The sequence below is a fragment of the Lactuca serriola genome, chromosome 8, assembly GCF_051521515.1.
Source record: "Lactuca serriola cultivar US96UC23 chromosome 8, Lser_US96UC23_V15, whole genome shotgun sequence".
NCBI lineage: Eukaryota > Viridiplantae > Streptophyta > Magnoliopsida > Asterales > Asteraceae > Lactuca > Lactuca serriola.
In genome coordinates this window covers 258,776,661-258,783,502 of record NC_136415.1, presented here as the reverse complement: position 1 = coordinate 258,783,502, position 6,842 = coordinate 258,776,661, and positions in this window count along the sequence as shown.

Sequence of the window (6,842 nt, the reverse complement as noted above, 5' to 3'; positions counted from 1 at the left end):
TTAAAAATTTTCAGTGTTACAATTTCTTTCATCGTTCTTGTAAACCCTAATCCTCTACAATAGAAGTTCTTTATCGAGCTCTTCTGAGGATTGTTTATTAATCATTCGACATCTTCGATCCATTATTGTGTTCTTGCTGTTTACTTGTTTATTTCTTTACCTGTTTTATAGATCTAATCGATCTTCAAGTTAGTTTTTAACTTATCAATTGGTATCAGAGCAGGAGGCTGTGTAATCGATACACTTCTTTTCTGTGAAAAAGGTTTCGAATAGGGTTATTCCGCAATTACTGATATTTATTGAGCCGTCATCTCATTATTGACGTATCTCGATATTTATTGTTTTGCCCTAATTTGATTTATTACATGTCTGATCTTTGAACAGGTTATTCGATCAATTATGGACGAGTCGCAATCCAATCCTATTAATATTTCGAACAGCATTGGATCAACAACGAAGATTCCCATCCTGTACACCCATGATTATGAAGTCTGGGCGCATCACTTTGAAGATTATGTTATAGGATCTGAGGATAATGGATACCTCATCTGGGAAGCAATTGTTTCTGGACCGCTTTCTCACTCAGCAACTTCAAGGATTATTAAAACTCAAAAGGAGTATAATGATCTTCTGAAAGATGTCAAAGATATTGTGCAAGACGAAAAAGATAAATTTCAATGCAATATCAAAGCGTTAAGATTGATTAGATTCGCTCTTCAATCTGATACTTTTAGGCTGGTGAGTTCATGCACGACGGCAAAAGAGATATGGGACAGGTTACGAGAATTGTACTCTACAGACGAAGATCTTGAACACTTCATTCAAACCTTACTCTTGTCTGAGTTTGGTGAATTCAAGCAAGGAGCCGAAGAAACTGTGACCCAAACGTTCGATCGCTTCAATCATCTTCTTAGCAAGATGATCAAACATGACATCGAAAGGAAGCTTATTGAGCAGAAGGTTATATTTTTGAACGGTCTCAGATCAGAGTGGAGAGCAGTTGTGTCCACAGTTAAAGCGCACGAGCAATTTAAATCCTACTCTTTGGCGAAACTGGTGGGCATCTTGAAATCTCAGGAGAAGATCGTGTTGCAAGAGAAAAGTGTGGTTTCTAGCCTAGGTTCGTTGGCTCTCCTGTCCAAAAGTAAAGCTGTGATAGATGAAGAAGACCTCAACCTGGAGGACTATGACCTCACTTCTGAGGACTTTGCTATGATGGTGTCGAACCCCAAGAGGTTCATCAAGAAGAGATTCCCCACTAACAAGAACCGAAATTGGCAGGGGAGTTACAGTTCTGAAAAGGTTAAAGATGAACCGAAAGCTGAAGAATCAAAGAAGGAACCAAAGGCTGAAGGTGATTCCGGAGTAAGCTGCTACTATTGTGGAGGAAAGAACCACTATGCAAAGGATTGTGTCCTCAAAAAGATGGCTGAAAAGGATGAGGAAAAGGATGAAGAAGCTTTGTTGCAGAAAAAGCTGGATGAAATTAGGAAGAAGAAATCTACCGCTAATCCTTCTATGAATGCTCTAATTGTGCAGGGTTCGATAGCTGATGACAAGTTCGGTGGCGTGGAGGTTTGGTCAACCGACTCTGAAGATGATGAAGTGAGAAAGCCTTCTCATGGAAAGGCTTATGTGGCGAAAGAAGAAAGCAGTGGAGGAAGATGCTTGATGCTATCCGACGTATCACAGATGAGAGGATACAACACTGATGGTGGGAGTAATGAACCGAAGGAGCAACAGGATATGTGCTTTACAGCTAAACCGCTTAGCATGCAGTTCAACGAACTTGACGAACTGATCAAGAAGGTACAATCCATTTTTGTCTCATTTAAAGTCCCACAAAGCTCATGAAAAAGAACTAAAAAATGTTAATTCAAGAATCTCTCATCTAGATAGTAGTTTAACTCAAACTCGAGTCACCAATTCTAACCTAACTGACCAATTAAGCAGGGTGTCTTCGAAGAGTGAGAAACGACGCATGTGGATCGAACTGAAGGAGTCGGAATTAATCAAAACAAAAGATGAAAACATTTATTTGCAAAGAGACAATTTAAAGCTTTTAAAACAGCGAAATGTTTTTTGTTTGATTGCTAAACGTCTTTACACTAATATTACTCAACTTCATTTGGATTGTGAAATAGGACAAAAGATTCATCGCATGATTTTACCCTTCCTTGAGTTTAAGGAGGATGAAATTGATGCTGAAGCGTATAATTGTGAGAGTGTTATATCATATGAGGACGTTAATCTGACGTACATGTATGGACTGGACAAAATCGAATCTTTTATTAAGTCCAAGGACCATAAGGACATGCTTAAAAACCTTTTGGATGAAAATGATAAACTGAAACTGAGAGCCGAAACAATACAAAATTTTGACTCTTTAAACGCCAACTTGAGCTCAGTAAATAAAATTGATGTTGAAAATGCATCTGAGCTTAATGAGGACGACAATATGAGTGAAATTTCTGTAGAGGACACGGTTGACTGTTCAGAATTTGTAAAAAGCGAACCTGAAAACCACAATAATCTAATTTCAGAAAATTCAGTGGAGCTCGCTCGTATGTCCCAACAAAAGTCCCCGATTCTTGCAAAGAAGGCCGTAGTATATCAAAAGGTTAGAACCACTCCAAATCAGGTGTACAAGGTCACAGACGTAACCGAACATCAGACTGCTGAACTCACAGCTATTGTAAACGAAGACAATGCTGATGGCTGCGATGAGCTCTTTTGGTCAGCTCATATCGATAATGCTGATGAAACGGTAGGTTTGTCTGAAAGGACCTCATGGAAAAGCAAAGGCAGATATGTGCCAGAACCCTTAAATAAACCTGATAGCTTCAATGTGCCAAGTACTAGCGGTACGAAAGACATTCCTCAAGAAAAAGGAAGTCCTGCAAAAGAAGTCACATCTTCAAGTGAAACTTCATCCGTTCAGAATGAACCAGCCAAAGAAAAACCGAAACCGAAAGCTAACATCCATCATCAACCGAAGCAGATGAGAAATCAAAAACGGCAAAGGAATCAGAGATACAGGAAGAATCTCTCTGAAAGAAAACAGTTTTGGCAATCTCAGAATGCCTATTTCTCACATCAAGACAAGAACTTAAGGTCAGAGAAAAATCCTGTTGAATCGTAAGAGAGCAACAACAACCGAAAGCAGAAGTTCGGTTCAGAGAACTACATCAACCGAAAGCAAAGGTTCGGTTCTGAGAACAAAAGAGATCAAAACTCTAAGGTCGGTCCCACCAATGATCAAAAGCAAAAGGGTCACCTAGAGTCTTCAACCAAGAAGTCATCTCAATCTAAGCTCTCTCATTCTAACTCATCTAATTCTTCCAAAATTCTTCTCCGCCTTGTTCTAAATTCCATTCTGTTCCTTCTCAAAAATCTCAATCATCAGCTGAACAAAAAGGAAAACAGAAGGTTTCAATAGTTAAACCAGAGTCAAAACCGAAAGCACCAAATCCTAATAAAATTAAAGTTTTTACCATCAAAAAGAAAGATGAAACAACACTAATAAAACGAACATATCTTGTTGACATCTCTCTTACTATTCTTGTACCTGTGAAAGGCTCACGAGGACCCAAGAAACTTTGGGTTCCTAAATCTGCTTAATTTTTGCAGGTTATCAGTGACGAGCAGTTTGACGAAGAATGGTACATTGACAGTGGCTGCTCGCGTCACATGACAGGAAGGAAGGAAGAGCTAAGGGAATACAGGTCTCTTTCAAATGGTGGAAACGTCAAGTTTGGAAACAACTTCTTCGGCACCATAAAAGGCTATGGAATGATTACAAACGGTGATTTCACGATAAGGAAGGTTGCATACGTGGAAGGACTACAACACAACCTCATCAGTGTATCTCAGCTTGTTGGAGGTACCGGTCTCGAAGTCTCATTCGACGATGAGGGTTCTGAAATAATTGAGAAGAAGACGAAAAGAGTTATTCTCAAATCGGAGCGTAAAGGTGAAATGTTTCCCCTAAACCTCAAACCCATCAAAGGAAACCCAGCTATCTGCCTGTTATCAAAAGCACAATCTGACGAAAGCTGGCTGTGGCACCGAAGGCTCTCTCATCTCAACTTTAAAGACATCAACAAACTTGTCACTGGAGGTCATGTTCGAGGTCTTCCACTGCTCAAGTTCGATAGAGATCATTTGTGTGCTGCATGCGAAATGGGGAAGCAGAGTCGTCAAAGTCATCCATCTATAATAAACACTAAAGTTGTTGAACCACTAGAATTACTTCATATTGATTTGTGTGGTCCATCATCTATCGAAAGCATCGGTGGTAGCAAGTATATTCTTGTTATTATTGATGACTTTTCGCGTTTTACATGGGTGTTCTTTCTGAAGCTTAAATCTGAAGCGACTCATAAGCTAAAGGTGTTCATCAAGCAGATAGAAGTACAGCTGAAGAAGGTCGTTCGCAACATCAGGAGCGACAATGGTCTGGAATTCAAAAATAGAGAATTCAAAGAATTCCTGGCAGAAAAGGGAATTAGTCACAACTTCTCATCTCCCTACACACCTCAACAAAACGGGATTGTCGAAAGACGAAACCGATCTTTGTGTGAAGCAGCCCGAACTATGCTAAGTTTCGCTTCTTTACCTCTTTATTTTTGGGCTGACGCTATTTCTGCTGCTTGTTTTACACAGAACAGGTCATATCTCAACAAGCGATTCACGCTCACTCCTTATGAGATTCTCAACAACAGGAAGCCAAATGTGAAATTTTTCCATGTGTTCGGTTCACGGTGTTTCATCTTTAATTGTAAAGAACACCGCAACAAGTTTGATGTCAAAGCCGACGAAGGGATATTTCTGGGCTATTCTCTTACTTCTAAAGCGTACAGGGTATTAAACAAGCGTTCGAGGAAAATCGAAGAGACTTATTACATGACTTTCGATGATAGCTATGTCAAAAAGCTAAAGGACAACGAAGATAGAGCTGGAGAAATTTTTCCTCAAACTGGCCAAGTCACAGCCTCGATCGCTAATCTATTCGAGAAGTTCATGGAGCTCTTTGATGAACCAGAGAAAGCCACTCTCTCAGAAGCAGGTGCAACAGAAAATAAGGTAGATCATATGAAGCAAATTGTCGAAGAAGCTGCAAGGAGAATGAATGAAGGAGGATCAAGTTCTGACGAACCTCCATCACCCAATGCTTCAGTCGAGGGGGAGGATCAACCATCGTCAACTCAGCCGACCTCACATGTTGAGGGGGAGCCAAGGTCTCCAACTGCTCCCGAAAGCACTTCACCAACCGAAAGTGCCTCACCATCCGAAGGTGCATCATCACCCGATCGCTCCACACCACAAGAAACCTCCGAAGCTCAAGATTCACAAGGCATTCCTGAAAGCTCATCTATCGAGGGGGAGCAAGCCGATATGTATTACGACTATGAAAGCCAGTCTGAACCAGAAGAAATGATAAACGCTGAATTGGATCCAACCTTTGATCCAAACTACCCTCCTCTCACCAAATGGACCAGAGATCATCCTGTCTCTCAAGTTGTTGGTGATGTCTCTGAAAAGGTTCTGACCCGATCACAACTCAAGGCAAAACATACCTCCTTATTTTCCAAATTTGAATTCTGCATGTTTAACTCCTTCGTATCAAAAGTTGAACCAAAGACAGTTAATACTGCTCTTGATCACTCCGATTGGGTTCAAGCCATGCAAGATGAACTGAACGAATTCGAGAGGAACAAAGTCTGGCGCCTTATTCCAACTCCTCCAGATGCCTCGGTTGTTGGTCTTAAATGGGTCTTTAGGAACAAAATGGAAAAGGAAGGAAACGTAATTCGAAACAAAGCTCGTCTGGTCGTGAACGGATACTGTCAGGAGGAAGGGATTGATTATGATGAGACTTTCGCTCCTGTAGCTAGGCTGGAATCAGTAAGAATATTTCTAGCCTATGTTGCCCACAAAAACTTTGAGGTCTACCAAATGGACGTCAAGTGTGCATTTCTCAATAGAGAACTCGAAGAAACTGTGTATGTGGAGCAACCTCCTGGGTTCGTGAACGAAAAGTATCCTAATCATTGTTACATTTTGGATAAAGCCGTGTATGGACTGAAACAAGCTCCGAGAGCTTGGTATGAAATGCTGACTAAATTTTTAAAGATGTCCAAATTCAAGCAAGGTTCGGTTGACCCAACCTTCTTTCGTAAGAAGGAAGGTAACCACCTTATGATCGTTCAAATTTACGTCGATGATATCATCTTTGGCTCAACGAATCCTAGCTTAACAGCTGAATTCAGAAAGCTGATGGAGACTAAATTTGAAATGAGCTCAATGGGTCCTATTAACTTTTTCCTTGGTTTAAATATTAGACAGGGACCCGAAGGCATCTTTATTAATCAGGAAGCTTACACGAAGACTCTTCTTGCAAAGTTTGGCATGATGGGAGATTCAAAAGTCAAAGTTCCCATGGCGTTCGGCACCAAGCTCAATCCATCCCTAGATAAACCGGCTGTTGATATTACACTTTATCGCCAGATGATCGGTTCTCTGATGTATCTTACTGCTAGCAGGCCTGACATAATGTTTTCTGTGTGTTATTGTGCTAGATTTCAGGCAAACCCACGCGAACCTCACATGCTTGCAGTGAAGAACATTTTATGATATCTCAAGCGAACTACCTCTTTAGGTCTATGGTACCCTTCCAACTTAGGCTTCTTCGTTCAAGCCTACTCAGATGCAGACCTTGGAGGTTGCGGACTCGACAGGAAAAGCACCACTGGCGGCTGCCAATTCCTTGACGGGAAGTTGGTTAGCTGGCAATCAAAGAAACAAATGTGCGTGTCTTTGTCTACAGCTGAAGCAGAATA